This window comes from Cheilinus undulatus, linkage group 18, assembly GCF_018320785.1.
Source record: "Cheilinus undulatus linkage group 18, ASM1832078v1, whole genome shotgun sequence".
Lineage (NCBI taxonomy): Eukaryota > Metazoa > Chordata > Actinopteri > Labriformes > Labridae > Cheilinus > Cheilinus undulatus.
The window spans coordinates 7,071,343-7,095,262 of record NC_054882.1 but is presented as its reverse complement, the minus strand read 5'-3'; the positions used below and the strand labels follow the sequence as shown (position 1 = coordinate 7,095,262).

The window sequence follows — 23,920 nt, the reverse complement described above, 5'->3', positions numbered from 1 at the left end:
GGGATTCAGCTGACTGAAAACAGGAATTAAATCCTTCAAAAAGAACTCGGATTTCTGTAAAAGTATCATAGGATGCAAATGTTATTTGCTCCCAGTAATTCTGACTATATTTACCATTATTACCATGAATTATAATGATGGTGTTGTTAATAAGGATGAAGAAAAAATGTATGCATATGCATTTAACGGACCAGAAAATTATAATTAACCTGTCCAAAGCAACCCTGTGATAAGACAATAAACAGGTTGACCTTAATAACCCCATTCCAAAAATGCTGGGGCGCTGTTTATAATGTTAAAAAAAAGACAGAATGCAATTAGTTGAAATCCCCAAAACCCATATTTTATGCACAATAGAATATAAACAACATATGAGAGGTTGAAACCGAGAAATTTTACCATTGCATGGTAAATATAATTGCTCATTTTGAATATGATGTCAGCAGCATATCTTAAACTAGAAAAGCACTCAGAGAGCGCAGATCTCCGCCATTAGCCCCATCTCCCAATAGTGAAGAATCCTTTAAAAATTTCCTGGATCTGTCCCCATCTGCCCCCAACCATGGCATTCGCCGATTACTCCCTTCCTGGTGGGGCGGAAACATGATGAGGCAAAGCATTGGTTTTGACCCTCATGGTGGAAGCATTACCTGTTGGTGCCAACAGATGCACTGACAGTCTCACCCATGGCCTCACTGGATGACTGGAAGTCATGGCAGAGGGTGAATATTCCTCTATTCCTCCCAGCATTGTGAGTATTCTCGCTACAATTCGCTGTCTTTCTCTCTGTTATGCTCCGACTCGTCTCCTCGTCCGAGCATGCATCTTTCAAACTCTATAAACTCCAAAACTTTGAGAAGAGTCTGGATGCTGAATTGTCCAGTAGACATTTGGAGCATCCTAACGGCAAAATCAGGCAAAGAAGACCCAAGACTTTTGAGTAGCTAGAATCCTACATCTGTCAAGAATGGGACAACATTCCCCTCCGAAAACTCTAACAGCAGCTCCCCCCACTTCCCAGATTTTCACTGGCTGTTAAAAAAAAGATAGGATAATACACAGCTGTAAACATGGCCCTGTCCCAACTTTTTAAGAACTGCAATGCACTGTGGGATGTGCAGTTCCTTTCAATGAGCAACACAGTCTTAATACAGTGACATTTTCCTCTTTTTTTCCCCCTGCTTTTGCATTGAATCAAATGTTTTTATCGTCACCAGTCTTAGTTTGGTACCTCCCATAATGCAGCTCACTTGCATTATTTTTTCCTACCTTGTTGCCAAGTCAGAGTCGACATTTTTGAAAATCCATACTGTAGTCAACACTTTAAATATGTGGTCACCAGGGTAAAGCTGAGATAGCGCATCTGAAATCTAACCACATGAATGGAGTTGTTTTGTCAGGTTTACCAAAGACCTTCCAGAGGTGTGACTCCTCTGTAGGACAAACTGAATTTTAATGTGCAAAAAATGTCAGACTGCTCCTTTAACCATGTCAAAACAAACTAGTGAGCTGATGTGAGATGTCATGATCCACTGAATCATTGCTAAAATAATGTAAAATGAATTGAATTTAATAATTGAACTGCACCCAAACACCCTCCGTCAGAAGCTATCAAACTTGGCCAACGATGCATTACTCCACCCGTACTCCAGCGGTTTTAAATGATATTCATAAACCCAGAGGGGGGTGCTGTATTATTCATGAATTCATACAGTTGTCACACAGAATACATCTGACAACACTGACTGGAGTTTGATGAAACTTGGGGGGATGATGAATCTCTCCAATACATCCTGACATGTTCAGAATTACACAGAGAGTCTTTGAGCGCCAGTCAAAACAAAGTGTCATATTTGTTGCGGATTGGTCCAGAGAGAGGCTGCAGCCTTTGTGTTTGCTGCCTGCATGTTTTGTGTGGCATTAATAACATGCAGGCTTTATTCCCTGGAGAACAGTGAGAGCTTGTTTATTCCCAGATGGCTGAGAGCTCCGAGACCGGCTAAGAAATGATGTAATGCTTGTTAATCCATTAACTTGACTTGTTTGGATATACATAAACATGAACTGACTTAAAAATACAGTTAAAGGAGCATTATCACTCAGTGACACATGACTAAGTCCAGTTTAGTATCAGTCAAAACTACAAATTCACTCTGAGAGTCTTCAGCCATGCTGGCAGCTCCATGTGGCTCAATGCACAGATAAAAAGCAATGCTATAGAATAATTAGATAACTTGTGCTGTTTTAGACCCATCTGCAGTAGTAAAAGACATGCAAATACAACAGTCTAAAGTGACTAACTTAGTGGATAACTTCACTCATGGTGCAGACGTGTTGAACATCAAAAACATCAATTATCTACCAGAAACATGAGCAAAGGAGTCCCAGCAGTGATGTAAACTCAACTAAACATATCTTAACAAACACGTCCAAAGCCCAAGGGCATTATGGGAAAATTCAATCCCCTACAGTTGAAATGGCATTGCCTGGCTCAATAACCTCTCTGCAGAGTTGGGCCAACACTGATGGATTAGAAATGTTGAATAACTCAAACAGTGAAGGCCATTTAAGTAAGAATGCACCTAAAATTACTTTTTGGGAGTTACAGCTACCTCTAAAATATTTAACAGGATATTTTAACTCTAAAGACACTTGCAATGCACGCTGTATGATACAGTAGATGGTGGTATGCATCCAGTCTGTTTGCAAATCGGCCAAAAAAAACAACCAAAGTGACCACTTGGCTCACTATTTGGAGTCTGTCCTGCTACTACTATGGATGATTTTAATATTCTTGGGACCCCAACAATAACCCTGTTCCTACTTCTGCATCTACCATGCAGCTCAGAGGATAAAATGGGTCCATGGTGTATATAACAGTTTTCAAGAATCACCTTTTACAGCTCTTCTCACAGACAAGTAACCTGTAATCAGGCCCGTATCTCCCATGTTGCCTGAGTCCACATGATTAATACTTGAGTCCACCTCAAGCAGACTCCGGCACAGTGCTCAAACGTAGTTGGTTTATATAAATGCTGATCAAATGGACCACACTTTTTGGTCACGTGTGCTCGGATTCTGGAAGAGCTTAGTGTTGGTTCATACAGGACACAGAAGTCATGTGATCAGCTGATAGCAATCCATATAAATATACCACCTTACTCACTAATCCCTGCTTGCATTAATACTGATACACCACGCTGCTGCAAGCTAAGCTTAACCTCCTCCTTAGTCTCCTCTTTTGTAGCATAAAGCTTGCTGCACACTCATATTCAGATTGATGCTACTATAGATTTATTATATTTGAACTAAATCATTGTATTCAATATGCATTGTCACACATGTATTTATCTCCATTGGGTTTCTAGCTATGCGCTCCAACCCAGTGAGCATCTTTTGTGCAGAGCCTTCCCGCCAAGTAAAACTGTACATCCATTTTAAAGTAAAATGGTAAAATGTAAGACAAGAGTGTTCTCTGCTGGAAAATGGTGGGTTGCTCCCTCCAAGAGGGGAGAGTGTCTTTGCCCCAAGTGAAGGAGTTCAAGTACCTCGGGGTCTTGTTCACAAGTGAGGGTAGAAGGGACCAAAAGATTGACAAGAATTGCAGACCCTGTACTGCGCTGTTGCAGTGAAGAAGGAGCTGAGTCGAAATGCAAAACTCTCAATTTACCGGTTGATCTTCGCCCAAACCCTCACCTATGGTCATGAACTCTGGGTAATGACCAAATGAATAAGATCGTGGTTTCAAGTGATTGAAATGAGATTCCTCAGGAGGGTGGCTGGGCTCAGCCTTAGAGATATGGTGAGGCGCTCAGACACATGCAGGGTTTGGGGATCTGGTTAGGATGCCACCTGGTTGCCTACCTGGAGGTTTTCTGGGCACGTCCAACTGGAAGGAAACCCCAGGGTAGACCCAGAACTCACTGGAGGGCTTTGGTATCTTCCAGGAGGCGCTGGAAAACGTTGCTGGGGAGAGGGAAGTCTGGGTTGACTTCCTTAGCCTGTTGCCACCGCAACCTGACCCCGAATAAGCGAAGGAAGATGGATAGATGGATGGAAGAGTGTTCCTTAATGTGAAACCATCCTGAGTGCTTACGCTACCTATAGCAAGGCCATCAATATCATTTTACTATTTTAGTCTGTTAGCGGGTGAATATCTTGAATGAAAGTACAGCTTTATATGAACACAATTTACTTGAAAGTGTCCTTAATGTATTCCCGAAATTACATGGTAATTCATTCAATAGTTGTTGAGTTATTTGACTGAAAACAGCAACGTTTAACCCGCTGATGGCTTTAAAGAAAGATGATGGGTTCACAAAAGGACCCGCACTAAAAGGAACCAATTAAATGGTCATCCATCCAAAGGCTGTTAAGATATTTGAAGCTGGCCATCATGGGTCATAGGTCAACTTATCAGCAAGGCCACCCTCGAGTCGTGCTGTTAGTTTCACTTAGAATCTCTCAAACAAAGTAGTCTTTCAACCAGCACAAATTCAAAATGTGAAGCCAAACATTTTTACTTAAGCCAGTGATATTATTTCCTACTCTAATGGAAATCCTAAAGTTCTTCAGTATCAAATATGCGCAGCTCAATCTTAGTGAAATGTAAGACGACATTTCTGTTTAAGAGAATAGTGCAGTCATAAAATATTAAGTCCTCAGTTTGAATTTTTTTTCCCAGTGCAAACATTGAATGGCTTTGATACAGAGCTGAATAGGCAGAGAATGAATTTATATGAAACAGAGAGAGAGGATTTAAATATTTTTAGGAAGCTACTTGAAGGAAAAATGGGGGAAATGAATGTCAAGGGCTTAATTACATATCTGTTTTATTACTGCTGCTATAAAATGAGCACCAACCTCCAATATAAATGATAGTGATTACACAAGGGGAAAATATTGGCTACTCAGACAGATTCCCAGAAAGCATTTCTGTATCAGTGACTACTTTCTGAGACTTCTCTTGCAGCGACTTGGTTCATCAGTTAAAAATCATAATCAAGTTTGATTTCATCATGGCTCAATCAAAGATAAAGAGGGAAAATGATCACCAATTAAAGGCAGAAGGATGCTAATGATCCACCTGGAGATTCACAAAACTATCAGAGTTTTTGCATCAATGTTTGGCTCAAACTCAGTAGCTCTTCTCAGGTTATGTGCCAAAAAAAGATGATCAGATAAACATAAAAAGGTACAAGATATCAGAGTCACAGCGCTGTGATAGAGTATTGGCCCCCTTCCTGGTTTATTTTTGCATATCTGTCACATTTAAATGTTTCAAACCAATTCTGATGGTAGAAAAAGATAACCTGAGTAAATGCAAAATGCAGTTTTTAAATGATAAAGTCATTTATTAAGGGAAAAAAGCCACCCAAACCTACTTGGCTCTATTTGAAAAACCATGAGTTAAACCATGAGTTGACTGTGATCAACCATATCTTTAATAAGTTGAGTTCAATTCCACTAACTACACCTAGGCTAACGGATCCCAAAAAGCAACACATCATGGCGCCAAACAAAGAAATTCAGGACCAGATGAGAAAAAAAGTCATTGACATTTATCAGTCTGGAAAAGGTTACGAAGCCATTCCTAAGGCTCCACAAATGGAGAAAACTTTGAACCTTCCCAGGAGTGGCTGACCTACCAAAGTGACTCTGAGAGTGCATGGACGACTCATCCAAGAGATCAGAGAAGAAGAACCCAGAACATCATCTAAAGACCTGCAGGCCTCACTCGACTCAGTTCAAGTCAGTGCTCATGATTCAATAATAAGAAAGAGACTGGGAAAAATGGCAGCATGGGAGAGTTCCAAGGCCAAAACCACTGCTGACCTAAAAGGACCTAAATGCTCATCTCACATTTGACAAAAAGTCTCCTGATGATTCCAAAGACTTTTGAGAAAATATTCTGTGGACTGATGGGACAAAAGTTAAACTTTTTGGAAGGTGTGTGTCCCATTCCATCTGGTGTAAAACTAACACAGCATCGTACCAATAGTCAAACATGGTGGTGAAAGTTTGGTATATCCATTGCATGGGACGTATTTCAGAATCAGCTAGGACAACTCCTATACAAAGCTTCTGGAAAGGGTAGTACTTTACAGAAAATTTCAGGAAGGTGATTGGATGAACCATTTCTGGCCAATATCAAAATGGGCCAATCAGAGAGCAAGATGAAATGAGGTGGAAGGGATGTGCTTCTATTATAAGTAAGAAGTAAGAAGCAAGAGCTCGGCAGGCCAGCTATTTGAACAGCGAATCTCGTAGGTGGATAAAACTCATGACGAGGCTTGTTGGAAGAAGTGCCATAACATATTATCTGCCAGTAAAGGCTTTTAATGTGGTTTTTCTTTCCTCTTTCAATAAAGAAAGGCTGTCTCGATCTGGTATAAACTGCCACTGTAGCTACATCCAAGCTAATCACTATCACTGACAGTGAGGCTGAGACCAACAACAGACTTTGACCTTGGTCCTCCTGGTCATACTATACTCTTGAGAGTCTTGGACTTTGGCTGATGCCAGAAGGGCCAACTGGACTCCACTGTGACAACTTCTCTTCAGCACATCTTTAGCTATCATTTGGTAAGACTGTGTGTCTAATTCTGATTTGCTCAGGTGAGTGGCAATGGGAAAGGTCAGCTGCCTGATACAGAAATGGCAGGTGTTTTTGTTTTTTATTTTTTTTAATGTTTATTTTGGGCCTTTTCATGCCTTTATGAGATAGAGCAAGGACAGTGGATAGACTTGGAAACAGGGAAGAGAGTGGGAAGAGACATGGGGTAAAGGGCTACAGGCTGGATTCGAACCCGGCCTGCCCGTGTGCATGGGTAGCGCCTTAAATCACTCAACCATCTGCGCCCCTTGCAGGTGTGTTTTAACGGCACTGGGAGCATTTTTCTGGCCCTCATCCAAGTCACCGCATACTGGATGCCCAGGACCTGGTGGGCTGCTCTAGATGCTGGGAGCGACAGCGTGCCACGCCCCATCCTGGGCGGATATCTGTGGCATCAGCCTGGCACATGCTTGGAGGATGGCCATCAGGAGGCCAGAGCAGGACCAGATCACTGACCTAACCTGGATGAGTCATTGATGCAATCTTGGAGTCATTTTGGTTGGCATACCACTTCTGGGAAGGTTTGCCACTGTTCCAGGTTTTCTCCGTTTGTGGGTAATGGCTCTCACAATGGTTCTGCAGGGTTCTAAAGCCTCACAAATGTTTATGTACCACTTTCCAGACTGGTATATGTCAGCGACTTTGTTTCCTATCTGTCTTTAAATTTCTTTGGATGGAGCCATGATGTGTTGCTTGTTGACACCTTTGAGCCTGCTTCACTTTGTCAGACAGGTTCTATTTAAGGGATTTGTTGATCCAGGTCTGGCAGTAATCAGGCCTGGGTGTGGCTAGTGACATTGACCTCATATGTAATTATTCCCAGTTGATTCTTGGTTTAACAAGGGGGGCAATGACTTTTTTTACATAGGGCCAGGTAGATTTGGATGGCTTATTTCCCCATAATAAATATAATCATCATTTAAAATTTTGATTGGGCTATTTTTGTCTTATTTAAACTGGTTTGATGATCTGAAACATTTAAGTGTGACAAATATATTTTAAAAAAGAAATCAGGAGTGGTATAACACTATTTCTACTGTATATCTGTGTATAAGGCGAGCTGTACCTGCTTTCTGCAGACTCCCTAACCTTTCCAAAGTCGGCTAATCTAGTGGCAAGCTGTCAATAAAAATCTCTGTAGACAGTAAGGCTAGAAAAGCTTGTTGCTGTGGGTTTGGGATGTTTGTGGATGGTATTTAGAGAAAGCAACTGCCACTCAGGTGAAGAGCTCATCTTCTCCAGAGTCCTGACAGGCGGCCCTTTATGCGGCTATAAAATATCCCTCTCAACAAGTCTATTACTCCACTAAAATCAGATTTAGCTCATGTATAGCAAGAGAAGTGGCAGAGAAACTTGCAGGGTGAGATAATGCCATTCGTTCTTGATGCAAATCAGCTCCACTTGTTGAGTTTTTCTTGGATCAAGTGACGCTACCTTGAAAAAAAAAAAGCAGGGGAATCAGCGTAATGTCAAGACACTTCACTCGCTCGGAGAAAACTCTTAAAATGCAAATTTGCATCGGAGATACATGATATTTCTCGAAGCCTGTGGTTGTTATCTTCGCTAAACAATATTCAAACATATTCAGAGTGATTTCTTCTGCCGCTCTTATGCAACGAAGTGGGAGTGCAGGTGGGAACAGATCCGTGGGAGGTACATGTGGGTGTTCTGATCTGAAAGGTGGAGTGCAGAGGAACCTCAAGCAAGGTTTGGCTTCCCTTCGGCTGCAGGCAAAAGGAGAAAAAAAGCCCCCTGGTGTGCAGAAACAAATCATATTAAATTGCAACTAATCCAGTGAGGAGAGAGGTTTGATTTTTGTCGGAGAGATTAAGCAGCGCCGAAGATTGGGTAAGATATCTTTTTGCCTGGAAACAGAGCCGCAGTACACCGGCAGTTCAAAGAGAGAGAGTCAAAACCAATTAGGAGAAATCAGTTGGCTTGTCATTCAAATTCGTTCCATCCTAAATGCCTCCCTGTTTATCCCACTGAGGTAAATAATCTGCTTCCCCCTCTCTATATCTTCTATTTTTCTTTACTCTTTGTTTCTTCTCTGCTCTCATCTTCCTCTTCACTTGTCTCAACCACCTCCTCCTCTTCTTCTCTTATTCTCTCATCCCTCACAAGCACGCACCTGGTTATGTTCAAGGAGCAGATACTGAAATTACAGAGATATTTTCAAGGAAACTGGTTGCCTGAAAGCAAAACTGAATCCACTTTTCATTCTCTGGATCTCTGGCAAGAGCTGGCTTCATTTTTACAGCCAAAAACATCCAGAAACATAAGCCATATTTTTGTGCAAATGAGCAACAAGCACAGCAATCAAATGCAACTAGGATCCTACTAGCATATGATTGAAAATGAATGAGGTTTAAGATCCCGGAAGTCTGCAATAGACTATGCAGTGGTTTAATCTATAACATGACGCGTGGAAGGATTTCTGCATGGATATTTTATATAGTAGGAGCAAGATGGTGGCGTAGGACGCTGGAAGTGACCAAGACAATCTGGCTGCCGCCCGTACATCTCTGATGGCCACTCATCTGAGACACCATCTATTTCAGAATGGAGGTTCTGTTATTTGCCAGAATAGAATGTTACTATGTTGCAATATCATTTAGCTGCCACTTTTATCCAAAGCGATGTAAATCTGGGTTCATGGCGTTAAGAACGTTACCACAGGGACCACACTGGATGCTGATCATGCCCTGACTGGGATATGAAACCCCTGTACCAAAGTCGACGACCACTGAGCTATCCATGCGCTGGATAGACTTCAATAACGATGAAGTAATGCAGGATGGCACAGAGGAGCTCGACCACGACACCAGTGAGTTATAATGGAGGTGGCTGGGGTGGAGGAGTGTTGCAGCAGTCGCCCTGAAACAACAGACTGACTGACTTCAGACTGTGCTTCATTACAGCATACTTTATAACGTAGGATATAGAACCTATTACATTTTTAAAATTCAACTCTATCTGTACTGTCTGACATTCATAAAATAACAACATTAGAAACATTACAGACTGAGAAACATTAAATAAAAAAGAGAAAAGATCCGGGATTGAAATGTGTATAGCCCCGTTTTAGAGGAAGTTACATGAACAGTGATTTGCTTTAGCTTCATTTACCTTAGCTAACACTAAAAAAGCTATGCTACGTAATTAATGCTACTATGCAAGTCAATGTAGCTAAATTAGTTTTAGCAACATGAACTTGAGCAAACATATCTAAAGTTAACATAGCTATTCTAGCTATGTAATTGATTTTACCACTTAAGTCAGTGTAGCTAAGTTAGTTTTAGCAAAGTGCGTTTTGGCAAACACATCTAAAAACAAAGCTATGCTAGCTACACAATTGATTTTTCTACACAAGTCAATGTAGCTAAGTTAGTCTAAGCAATATGAGCCTAAGCAAACTTATCTATAGCTAAAAGCTATGCTAGCTACGTAAATGGTGTTAACTACATTAGTCAATGTAGCTAAGTTAGTTTAAGCAACATGAGCGTCAGCAAACATTGCTAAAACTAATGTAGATATGCTACCTATGCAATTAATGTTACTACAGAAGTTAATGTAGCTAAGTAAGTTTTAGCAACATAAGCTTAGGAAAAAAATCTAGAGCTAATATAGCTATGCTAGCTAGGTAATAAATGTTACTACATTAGTCAATGTAACAAAGAAAGTTTAAGCAACATGAGCTTTAACAAACATGGCTAAAGCTAATGTAGCTATGCTAGCTATGTAATTAATATTACTACATAAGTCAATGTAGCTAGCAATATAAGCTTTTGCAAGCATGGCTAAAGCTAATGTAGATATGCTACTTATGCAATTAATGTTACTACACAAGTCAATGTAGCTAAGTAAGTTTTAGCAACATAAGCTTTAGCAAACATGTCTAAAGCTAATGTAGCTATGCTAGCTAGGTAATTAATGTTACTAGATTAATCAATGTAACAAAGAAAGTTTAAGCAACATGAGCTTTAACAAACATGGCTAAAGCTAATGTAGCTATGCTAGCTACATGATTACTATTCAATGTAGCTAAGTTACTTTAAGCAACATGAGCTTTAGCAAACATAGCTAAAGCTAAAGTAGCTATGTAGACAAATTACAAAGACACTTTGTAAGCTAACCTTTGGCTCTGTTATCTACATTAGCTACGTTAGCTTCATCATAAGCCACGTTTTCTGCATTATTTTCATGGTGGATGAGCTTCTATCCTGAAAGCAGACTGATTAGTCAGCTCTATTAAACATTTTGTTATCACTTTAGCAGGTTGGGTTTTTAACTTTTAACTTTTGCTATTCAACTGTTAACGCTTCGTCATCTAAAACATCAGCCTGTCTTTTAGACCGAATCTCAGCCGGTCTGGTTAAATCTGTTTTTCCTCTGGTCAGCACTTCTATTCTGGACATGATAATTATATCATTATTGACAAGATATGTGCCACAGTCCTTTGAAGCAGCTGTAATTAAAGTTCTACTTAAAAAGTCAACACTTGATTCAGGCACCTTAGATAATTGTAGACCCATATCTAATCTTCATTTTTTATTTCTAAGATCTTTGAGAAAGTAGTGGCCAATCAACTAACAGTCTTTCTCCAAAACAACAATCTATCAGAAGACTTTCAGTCAGGATTTAGAGCCTACCATAAAACATCATTGGTTCAAGTGACTAATGATCTACTGTAAGCCTTTGACAGAGGTTTTCTCTGTCCTTGTTTTATTAGATCTCAGTGCAGCATTTAATACAATTGATCATTATATCCTGTTACAGTGATGAGTGATAACTTGGAATTACAGGAGTAGCCTTAAGATGGAATAAATCCAGTCTCTCAGACTGATCTCGCTTTGTAGATGTTTATGAAAAGTCTTCTATTTACACCAAAGTAATCTATGGTGTTCCTCAGGGTTCTGTGCTTGGACCGCTCCTTTTCCTCTTTAGCTTGCTCTAGGTGACATTATGAGGAACCATGGACTTCCACTGCTATGCTGATGATACCCGACTGTTTGTATCCATGAAGCCTGATAAAGAAACTAAGTTATTTGAACTAGAAGCATCCCATTAAGAGCTGGATAACCAGAAATTTCCTGCTTCTTAACTCAGACAAGACTGAGGTTACCGCGCTTGGCCCCAAACACCTCCAAGAGGCTTTTTCTAATAATGCAACTGCCTTAGATGGCATTAGCCTGACATCCAGCACCACTGTGAGTAATTTAGAAGTTCTTACTATTATACACTGAAACCAATAACTCATTTGGTCTAAATAGTAAGGTATAGGTGGAACTGAAGGTTGACATTAATACTAATTCAACTCAGTTTTCAAGCGGCAAAAAACACTAACCTCTATCCTCCTTCCCCTGTCTGAGCTTGGATATCTACTTAAAGAAAACAGGTGTAGAACTGGGGAAAGAACTAAGGAGAGCTCGTCTCATCAGGCGGCTCCTCACGTCCCCCTGCCTCCCACCTAAACCCCCGGCTCCCCCACAGCCACCGGGCATCAGTCACTGCCATCAGCTGGCAGCTATCAGCCAACCAGAGAAAGTTTCCTTTAAAATCTATAAGCTCTTTCTTCTCCATGAAAGAAGTGAATTCCCGCTACGTCACATAAAGAAAAGTCAATAAGATTTAATCCTGGATGGCTGATGTTCATCACTGTAGAGAGTCTATAGCGTGAATGATGATGATAAAAGAAGAACGGAGACATCGATGGCAATGATAAAATGAATTATGTGACTCAGCTTTTGTTGTTAGTCGATATCTCAGCTACAACTTTTCTGCTCAGTCATCTTTAAAGTTTACTTCAATAAGAGGAAATTAGACTGGAAGTCTGATTGTAAGATAAATACTTGTTTTTAGAACTGCTTTATATGAATGTTGTTTGCTACTGGGATGTCATTAAAAATGTCAGAAATGTAAGCAAAAAAAAAAATGATTTGAGTCATTTAGGGGGGAAAAAGTGTGGCTAACTATCAAAATCATGGTGCAGATTTTCAGAGGGTCAAAGGTCAAGCTTTTTCCAAACTTTTAAATTGAATGCATTTCGTAGTCAGGGTGAATTCCTCCTGTTTATCCACCCTAGGCTGAATGAATAGCACATGTCAGGTGTTTTTCAACTTTTTAAGAAAAGGCTTCAAGAACTGACCATTTTAAATCAAGTTAAAACCAAGGGTTATTTCCCAGTTTATACTATAAAAGCCCCAGAGAGGGATTGAGCTGCCACTTGAGAAGGCACCATGCCAAAACCAAAAGAAATCAGTTTAGACTTGAGAAAAAGAATTGTTGATGCTCACAAAGCAGGAAAAGGATCTACAAAGTTACCACAGCGTTTCCAAGAGTGAAGAACTGGAGTGAGAGGTAAAATAAGAAAATTTAATGAGAGAAACACAGTCCAGAACAAGCCTGGCAGAGGTAGAAAGACAAAGATTTCAAAGATAGAAAACTAGTAAGAGATGTGTCTAAAGAGCCCAGAACAACTGCCAAGACTCTAGTGAAGGACTTAGACAAGTCAGGAACTGTAGTTTCAAAGAAGATCATCGCTAGATCCCTGCACAGGAATGGACTGCGAGGTAAAGACCAAGAAAAACTCCCCTTTAGCAGAAGAGACACCTTCAAGCCAGACTGAAGTATGCAAAGGACAACCTGAAGAAAGTGTTTCCTTTGGTCAGATGAAACTAAACCAGAGCTCTTTGGCCATAGAGACGGTGATGTTTGGAGAAAGAAGGTAGAAGCGTGTCACCCAAAGAACACTGTCCCCACAGTGAAACATGGTGGTGGGAGGATTATGCTGCAGGGATGTTTCAGTGCATCTGGAACGGGAAGCCTTGTCCCAGTGGAAGGAACCATGAAGAAAGAAGGAGATGTGGAGATTTTGAAAGAAAAGAAGCAGAGGGGCATGGTCAGGGACGGAGTCAGACAGCTCAGTCACATTTAAAGCCACAGACACAGGGGGTTTCAAGTGACTTTCACACTAGGGGCCCAGTCCCGGATCCGAGTGCACTTGAGGCCAAAGTCCGTTTTGTTTTGGCAGTGTGAATGCAAACGAAACCGCGCCCGGGCACCGGGCCTGAGCCCATTTGGGGAAGTGGTCTCGGGCGTAATTCAAGTGGACTCTGGCACGGTTCGGATGAGATGTGAATGCAACCGCGCTCGGATACAGGACAGAGCGTTGTATCAGCTTTATGACATCATCGTAGAAGCTAAACTTCTTTAAACAGCGCAGCAGTTCGTTCACATTTTTCCTCAATAAAGGGCCAAAATCATCAGAATCCAGTTAATAAATGGTCTGCTGTGACTCACCTTACAGATAAACACAGGTTGGAGTCAGTGAGAGGAGATGCAAAGGCAGTAAAAAGTCTCCTGTCACCTTAAAAACCGCTGTATTTTTGCAGCGCAAGCCCATTTTGTCTTCTGAGCTGCACATAGATGTGCAGATACGAAGAGCGAAGTTGCTGGCATCTTAAAAGTGATTTTTAATCATCCATAGATGCAGGACGGACTTTTTGCCGGGTCAAAACAAAAACAATCTTCTTCTTCTTTCTCCTCCTTTGCGGGGTTGTAAATCAGCTACGTGCATACCGCCACCTGCTGTTTCAGACCGAGTAAATACGCAAGTGCACCCGGGCACAGTTTGATATTGCTAGTGTGAAAGCAAGCCAGAGGGGGAAAGGGGGAAGGGGGCATCACGCTGCAGCGCGGTTCGAAACAACAGGGCCTGGTGTGAAAGTGCCCTTAGACATGCAAAAGTCCAATACTAGAAAGTTTTTCAGCAACAAACTTCACAGGCATGTTTTGGGACCTCTGAGACGAATATAAACTTGTCTTTAAAAGATAAAATACATCCCCTTTATTATAATGAAGTTTTCATAGGGGGGCGAATATTTTGTCTTCATGTGTGCATTTTACACAGCGCCCCAACTTTTTTGGCATTGGGGTTGTGTATAAATTTGCACTTCCACATCAGGAGTAGTGCTTTGTATTGATGAGCCTCTGATGGCAGTGAGCCGGACGGTTTCCCATGTTTACAGGAGTCATCGTCTCAATCATAGATGTGGATATTATGAATGAACATCCACTCTGCAAATCGAGTTAACAAGCTCTCCTGAGTGAGGAAAGTGAAAGAAAATCAAGAAGAATTACAGTCCATGTCTGCCAAGTGGCATAAATGAACACAGAGACAGGGGAGTGGGGGTGGAACCAGTGTTTCTCTCCAAATATTAGATTTTTTTTTTCTCCATCTCTGCCCCTGTACTTTGTGTTAAGCTTCAACCATAGTGGTTAGCCTGCAAACTAGATTGAGACATTCAGGCTTTCCTTACAAACAAACTTGACTTCAAATTGCTCTTGCACAACTTGTGCAACAGCAATCTTACTTTGACTGTTCCCTCAATGACCAAAATCCTTTCAGTGCCATCAAACCATCAATGCCACTGCAGCAGCTTTAATACTTTCGCTTCCAAATTGCACCCTAGCATCACAGCTGGACCGACCCAGCAAAGATGTGAGCTTAAGAATCATGAATGAAGTTCTGGCTTTAAACTAATCCCCTGTGCATGCTTTGGTTTGTGAAGGCTTTTTCATGTTTGTGATTTGTTGACTAGATCTCACAAGAAAAGCCATCTTTGTCATCATCCTCTGTAGCACGGCTGAGTGACTTTCTACAGACGGAGAGATGAATCCTATTACAGATAACAGGGCTCTGGCATTGTTTGCTAAATCTCTGACAGAACTACCAGGGGACACTTGTGTTGTTACTGTATATTGTAGTCCCCTTATTAGCTAACTGTGCCTCCCTGAACACTTTTTAACCGGGACGGCTCTCTGCGTCTGCTGGGGTTTCTTTTGTTGTCTCTGCTTTTACAGCTGCTAATAATGCTCCCCTCCTCACTGGCTGCTTCTGAGTCAAAAAAGCAATTTATTTTCCTATAAATGCAAACAATCAGAGATTGTAAAAGAACAAACATGCATGTGTAAATCCGCTCAGAAACACAGCGACACATAAGTAGAATGACTGTAGTGTAGATTTACTCTGCAGCAGACTCATTTGGATATAATTGGTGAATTCTGATTGGGTCCTTTTGCTCTGATTTAGCAAAACATGAAGAAACATATAAGAGCCAAGATAGGACTCTGGATGTGATGCAGAATACTAATTTACCCCTCCAGATTCCTCGGCAGCTAATCCATGGAGAAGAAAGTCGATATTTCTCCTCAGTTCTTCCAGAACAAACATGCAACTCGGCTTCAGACGTTTTTCTTTGTCTTCTTAGAATTAAAGGGATGATTTGGCACCGTTACGGGAAGCTCTGAAAGCTTGAAAGAGGAAGAAAAACCATTTCAAAGAGCCATTTTGTAAAAATGAATCTACTCTTGGTGACTTTTTGACACCTTAAAGCTGTGCAGGATAATAGGAAGAAAAAGATCTTGAACCAGGCTCCTTGGTGGTGTGAATGATATGAACAGGAGGTAAAATTATTAGACTAGAGTTATAATAGTACTACAGAATTTAATAAAAGAAATAGAGCCAAGTCTTCCATCAGAGGGTCTAAAATGTCCAAATTGGATGTTATGAGTATGAAGACTGCTGTGTGAGTGTAGAAAGGGAATATAAATGTGCTGCAATAGACAGTAATATTTATGACCAATGCTGCATTATAGAACGATTCTGAAGCACTGACACTTTCATTTCAACATTTTCCTTTTAAGAACTCTCCTTCTCCATTAGAAGTCATAGGTTGGTTGCGGCTAACGGCACATCCTAGCACAGAAATGACTTATGCAGAGAGAAGCGCTACCAAAATGCCAACGTTTTGGGCGGTTTTCAACTGTGCCATCAACTCAAATTGGGAAAAAAAACAATCTAGAGCTATTTTCAACTCCCAAAAATAGTGACACATTTAGGTTAAAAAAAAAAAAAATCATAGTCAGCAGACATGCATTAAATGCCTCCATCTAAAAACTAGAGGAGCTGAGTCAGATGATGGCCCATTTCTACCAAACAGTCTGATTTAAGATCGGTCTCTTGTTAGAGACGTACTGAATGACAATTATGACCGTTCCTAGGACAACTCAAATTTGCAGGACAGTCTGGCTGCAGACCACAGACCTACGATGCCCCTCACAAACTAAGACAGTGAGAAGCTACCTCTGCAAGAATAGACGCTAAAACTTTCAAGATAGAGTTTGATTGAACTTCATCTCTGATGCTGCTACATAACCAAGGCAAAAGCTAAAAAAGCAACTGTAGCTACATTGTGTAACATGGATATGTCACCAAATGTAAAACTAATGAAACTAAGTTAGCTATGTAAGCTATGTACAACACATGGCTACATAACCGACGTAGCTAAAGCTAATGCAAACAAAGCTATGATAGCTACATTAGCTAATGCTACATTTGCTTAAGTAAGAAACTGATGCAGTATCATTCAAAATAGACGCTAAATCTTTCAAGATAAAATTGGATTGAACTTCATCTCTAATGTAGCTATCATAGCCAAGGCTAAACCTAACAAAGCAACATTAGCTACATTGTGTAACTTGGCTATGTAGCAAAATCCAAAGCTACTGAATCTTCACTAGCTATGTAAGCTATATAGAAAACATGGCTACACAACCAACGTAGCTAAAGCTAATGCAAACAAAGCTATAATAGCTACATTAGTTTATGCTACATTTGCTTAAGCAAGATAATAATGTAGTATCATTCGAAATGGATGCTAAATCTTTCAAGATAGAATTGGATTGAACTTCATAAAAAGGTTCTTATGCAGCCAACGTAGCCAAGGCTAAAGCTAACAAAGCAACATAAGCTACATAGTATGTAGCTGAATCTAAAGCTAATGAAACTATACAAGCTATGTAGAAAGCTACATAACCAAAGTGGCTAAAGCTAATGCAAAAAAACTATGATAGCTACATTAGCTTATGCTACATTTGCTTAAGCTAGAGCCTAATGTGGTATTATTCGAATCGTGGTTCATTTTGGCTTCATTTACTTGAGCTAAAAGTAACCCTTACATTGACTTATGTAGTAATGTTAGCTATGTTAGCTTTAGTTAAAGCTAATGAAGCTAAAGCAAGCCACTGTCCCTCTAACTACGTCTAAAACGTGTCTGTACATCATTTAATTCTGGATTAGACCTCAGACCTTTTTTCTGTTGCTCAGTCTGTATTCTTGCTAAAGGGTTTTTTCATGAATGGAACAGCCAGACTTTGTTTATGAACAAAGCTGAACGGAAAAAAAATCTACAGCAATAAACCAGCATCTACGACCCTTCAGTTCTGCTGGTGCTGTGTCTCACAGAAGTGGTTTTCCTACTTTTGTCTGCAGCCAGACCCCTCTCTACATCTGACCTGTGACGACTCAGTTCACACTGCTGCAACTTTCCTCAGGGATGTTTAAAAAATGGTCTTGTTGCATAGAAACTCTTTTGTCTTCACTGGGTTCTAAGAACCAAAAAGCTGATGTTTTCTTAATAATATTAAAGGGAACATAATATGCAAAATAAAACTTTTCAGGCTTTTCTAACAAAGCTATGCGCCCCTGGCTTGACCACAATCCCCCCAAGAATCAGAAAAATCCACTCTCTTCCCCCCTCTTTTTCTCCACCTTTCAGAAAATGTGTGCTAAAACAAGCCGCTCTGAGATTTTCCCCTACGTGATGTCATGTGGGGAGTTAGCCCCGCCCCCAGGGAAAAAGCTCCACCCTACTCTCCTGATGCTCCTGTCAGCTGCCAGCTGACAGGAGGATCAGGAAAGCCACATCCATTTCCTCAGAGGGGTGGAGTCAGACGGCTCATTAACATTTAAAGCAACAGACACAGAAACAGCTCGCTCTGAGCAGGGCTGAAACAGAGGGGTTTTTCAGATATGAAAAAATCCAATACTGGAGTGTTTTTAGCAACTAAATTCACAGGCATATTTTGGGGACCTCTGAGACCAATATAAACTTGTTTTAAAGTGGTAAAATACGTCCCCTTTAAATATTTATAACAGGTGATTTTTCATGGTTTTAACTAATCAACTCTCATGGCTCATTTGGAAGCAACAGTAATTTTACTAAGTTTTACAATCAAATAAAAACTCCAAAAAGGAAGTTTTTAAAAGAATTAAAGGCCAACTGTGCAGAAACGTTGAGAAGAGAGCCTTTCAAAGTCTTTTTCTGTGCCTCTTATGCCTCTTGCTCTGTGCAGCTTAGCTATAAGGGGTCTATTCTCCTAAAGAGTGCAGCAATTAAGTGCACAGCTTTCTGTCTGAGAATCCCTGAAGGTTCACTTTTATTATAACCAGTTGTTGCTTAGTGCAAAACATTAACAGTGCCGACAAAGAGACCAAAGAGGACGGACAGTACAGTTCTGGTCTGTGGGGGGAATCATGTCACAACGATATGCCCTGTTATTCCTTACTGTAGCTTTAATTAAGAGTGTTGTAGAACTGTATGGCAACCGCTCTGTGTCAAGTTGACAATCCTTTCAATCTTTCTGTTTGCATGTTTCTATGTGTCTTGGGTCATTTTGACTTTATGTGAAGGAGACAGGAAAGGAAAGGAGAGAGATATAGGAGGGATAAAGGCAACAAGGAAGGAAACAAACCCAAACTAGCCCAAAAATCCGAGTGTCCCTTTTGTTATTCATCGCTCTAATTTTTTGTTTTCTTGTTTTTTCTGCAGCACATTGATGTAAATGACTAATTATCACTTTATAATTTCTGAGTATTTTAAACTGAAAAGTCCTTTCCTCTTAGCTGCAGTGAAAATCTGAACTCAGGGCTTGAATATATGGAATATGGCATGGATTATACCCCCACAGTGCTACTTTTACACCTTTAATAAAGGTTTGTGATGGCTTTTTATGCCTCTGTCCCTCCTCCTTATGACTGTGCATTTATATGAAATGTGGTGACTCTTCAAAACAAAACTTCCCTTTATAAGCCCTCCTCTCTCCTCTCCTCTCTTCGTCTGGCATTGAGGCTGTCAAACAGCTTGTGGAAATAAAAACGATGATACGGTGCGGCATTAAACGGGATGTGAGAGGCTTCTAAAATAAAGAGAACAGTTAGTAGTAAAGGTGTTTTACTGCTACCTGTCACAGCTTTTATTTTGAAGGGCCAAACATAACTAAAGGTGAATCTAAAGAGAAAGGAGAGGCAAACCCAAAGGCAGGATTTCTGGGGAAAAGGACATCAGATTTTTGGGGGGTGTTTCTTTGAATTGCACTATCAACCTGCACCTTTTATTTTATTTATGCTGCCTGTAGCTTAGAGATGTAGGAAACCCGAAGGAAGTACTGTGAAGCCAGCTTTGTGTATGTTTACAACTGGATGGTCGATTTTGAGATGCTTTCCACCCTGAAAGATCACAACAAGAATAACAAAAAAAATCTGCAACAATTATGGGATTTAGTGAGCGCAAAGAAACACAGATCAGATCAGCTTAAAAGCATGACTATTCAAAGCCAATGATACAGACTGACTAACAAAATAGAACCATGAAATTCAGTTTATAAGACCTGTATACTTTCTATAAAGTGAGTAGTATCCCACATAAAACTAGGCTTGAATTACAAAGACTAGGATGTGACTTAATATATAGAGCCTAGAAAAGCTTCACTCCCCATGGATGCTTTATCCTTTTATTGATTTTATAAATCAATTATGGTCGATATAATTGCAATCACTAAGTCTGGATAGGCCTCAATCGGGCTTGCACATCTGAAATTTAATTCATAGTTTTTTTTTTTTGCAAAATTGCTCAAGCTCTGTCCAGTTGCATGGGTGTCAGTTGTGAACAGCCCTTTTCAAGTGCAGCCACAAATCCTCTATTGGATCAGGGTCTGGGCTTTGACTCGGCCACTCCAGAACATTCACCTTGTTGTGTTTAACCTCCTGAGCTTTTGCTTGGAATGCAGTTTTAGTTTCTCTCACTTATTTGGGACAAGTAGGACCTGATCAATTCAAACATCAGACTTGTCTTGGACAGGACATTTTCAAAATCCACACCCTCGCTAAAATTTATTTAAAACTACTTGAACATATTTTTAGTCCCATTTAAAAAAAAAACAACAAAATTTCTACAAATATTTCCTAATTGTTTCAGTAAAACGTTAAAATAAATGCAAAACATTCCAATAAAAAGTTACATGAAAATTCCATGTAAAATCCTGGAAAATTTCCCAAATTTCAAAGCAAATTCCCTCCCAAAATTTTCTATGAAATTCCCCAAAATTTACCAAAATATTCCCCAGAATTCCAAGAAAATGTCAGAAATATCTTAACAAATTTCCTGAAATGTACTCTAACTTCCTGGGACCTGAGCTTTTCTTTGGAATGCATTTTTAGTTTCCTCCACTTGCTCGGTAAAATTAAGACCTGATAGGTTTGAAAAGCTCAGCCATGTCTTTAATAGGAATTAATTGTTTTAAATTGAAAAAAAAATATATATATATATATATATATACAAATATATCAATATCAACAAAAATTTCCCCAAATTCCAAAGAAACTACCAAAAAGACCTTAATCATATTTTTAGATATTTCCCATTAAAATAACCCCTCATTTTTTCAAGTATTCTGCAAATGTTTCAACCAAACTGTATTATATAAAGCCAAAGTTTTAATGAAAAAATAAATTTAAATGATGTGGCAGCCTTTTCTGAGTAATGTCGATGTTTTGAGCTCTGATAACTTTGTGGATAAATAACCTTTGGTGTCCATGTATGTAATAAGAAGCTCTGAAACAAACAACTGTAAAGATCCCTGAAGTATTCCTCTAGTCCATATGTCATTGCTCCTTTCTCTGGTGTTTTTAAATGCTGTTTCTGCCCTGGAGAGTGAGATGTGCTGCTTTGGACCCCCAAGCACTTGTACTACACATATTTTACTTTATCTGTGTCCTTTTTTGTGTTCTTACTCACTTATGTACTTTATTTTATCTTGTCTTTTTTTATTATTTATTTAAGATAACTCGTTCTGTATCTTTTAACATTAAGTTATATTCTTTCTGGATGCTATCAGGGTTGAGGGGTGGGGAATTTTCTCACTTAACATTACTGTGACACCATCGTACACTGTTGGAAATGTATTGAAAAAATTCATACATAAACTTTGTTAGAAAAAAAAATTTAAATTCCTAAAAATTCCAAAAATCCCCCGAATCCCAAAGCAAATTCCACAAAACAAATATATTCCCAAGGTTTCATTAAAAAGCAACTGAAAATTCTCCCTTACACGCCAAAAATTCTTCTGAAAATGTCATTACATTCAAGAAATATCAAAGCATATCCCCCCTCCCAATTCCCAATTAAATTCCCAAAATTAAAAAAGTAATTTCTCAAGTTTCCATGAGCATACCTTAAAATTGCGAGGCAAAAGATTTTTAATGAAATTCTCCAAAAAATGTATGATTATTTAGAAAAATAATGCCAAAATTGTCCATGGAAATCCCTAAAAATTTTTTGTGCTTGTTCTCCCAGTATTCAAGTGAACTACTAAAACGTCGATGGACAGTCCAGACAGTTTTCTAATTCTAATAGTATAAAGTAATACTATGGTATATTGTGGTAAAGCCAAAAAGTAAAGCTTATTTAAGTTCCCCCAAAATTACAAATACATTCCCAATATTTCTTAAGTTCCAATGAAAATGACAAAATAATGAAGGCAAATGTCCCCAAACTTTCCAAACACATCCCCAAAATATCCCAACAGCAATTTCACTCAACATTTCAAGCAATAACTGAAACTTCACCGAACATTCTGGACATTTATCTCAAAAACTTATAAGAGAACAGTTGCGATGGTGTAGGAAAGCCTTTCTCTGTATGCTTCGGCTCATTGTCTTGCTGGAAGAAAATATTCTCCCAAACCGTAGGTCTCTTGCGGACTGAATAAGAATGTTCTTCAGGATTTTTCTATATTTTTCAGTATTCATTTCCCCCTCTACCTTCACAAGCCTTCCAGGGCTGGCTGCTGAGAAGCATCCCCACAACATGACGCTGCCACCATGCTTCACAGTGGGGATGGTGTGTTTGTGGTCCGTTTCATGTCTGCCAAACAAAGCGTCTAATCCAATTAGAACAGCATCAGTTTTGGTCTCATTTTGGCGAGCTCTAATCCAGATTGAATCTGAGTTTTCTCCAACAGTGGCTTCCTCTTTGAATCCCTCCCATAAAGCTCTGACTGGTGAAGAACCCGGCCAACAGTTGTCTGCAGAGTATCTCCAATCTCAGCTGCTGAAGCTTGGAGCTCCCTCAGAGTAGTCAAAGGTGTCTTGGTGGCCTCTCTCACTAGTCTCCTTATGCATGATCACTCAGTTGGTGAGGACGGCAAACTCACAAATGTGCCATATTCCTTTCCTTTCCTTTTCTCTGAGTTGTTTGGAGTGTTCTTTTGTCTTCATGGTGTAATGGTAGCCAGGGACTGGGCCATCCAGACACACGACTTTCCTTTTAAGGGGGTGATTATTCATGCAGTTGCTTATTTTACTTTACATATTTTTATTTAATTGATATTACTTTGTAGAAATCTGTTCTCACTTTGACCAAAAACATTTTTTTGTCTTTTTTTTTTTTGGTCAAAAATCCAAATTATGCTGACCATGATTGAATTATAAAATTAATAAAAGACATCCAAGAGGTTCAATAATTCATATAGACACTGTATGTAAAAGTACGGCGTTGGTTTAAAAACATCAGAATGTCCCTTTAACTCAGAGCACTGCTGCCTCACAGCCACTCTTTTTCTTGCATTGTAATATTTTTGAAAGTCATTTTCTTACACAACAACATGTTGAACACAGGAGCAGATCAAATGGCCTCTGTCCTCATTGTATCAAACATTATGTTCCTGTGCACTCACAGAGCTTTTCATCTTTGGGCTAAAATTGCTGCTTATCTCACCTCATCATCCTCTGTGGAGCTACTTTGTACATTACATGTTCACTTATGTTTGGATGTGACTGGAATAAGAGGCCCAGAGGAGTAGCGCACAAAAGAGGGCTTAAATAACATCCTCTGTGATGTTCGGAGTCCGTCATCATGGCAGTCACCAGGGAGGACTCACGATGGGTTTATTCAGCTAACTCTGAAGAAGAAGAAGTCTTCTCTTCAGGAGTAGACCTCAGGGTGGTTTGGAGCAGAACTTCAGTGCCTTTAGGACTCAATTTTAAAGCCTAACAAAAAGATGTGACCCTCACTGGGCAGCTGAAAATCTCTGAATGACTGTGCAGAAAAGAGGGACAGAAGTTCTGTGCTGCCCTCGAAGGACCTTGGTCTGCCTCCAGGTGGATTCATTGTTGGATCCTGT

The 23,920-nt window shown here is 39.8% G+C and overlaps 1 protein-coding gene across 3 annotated transcripts in view; it reads right to left on the bottom strand.

Moving 5' to 3' along the window:
- The window catches only part of gfra4a (GDNF family receptor alpha 4a), a 571,203-nt gene that overhangs the window by 62,456 nt on the left and 484,827 nt on the right, over positions 1-23,920 (bottom strand). The gene's annotated exons all lie outside the window — the stretch shown is intronic.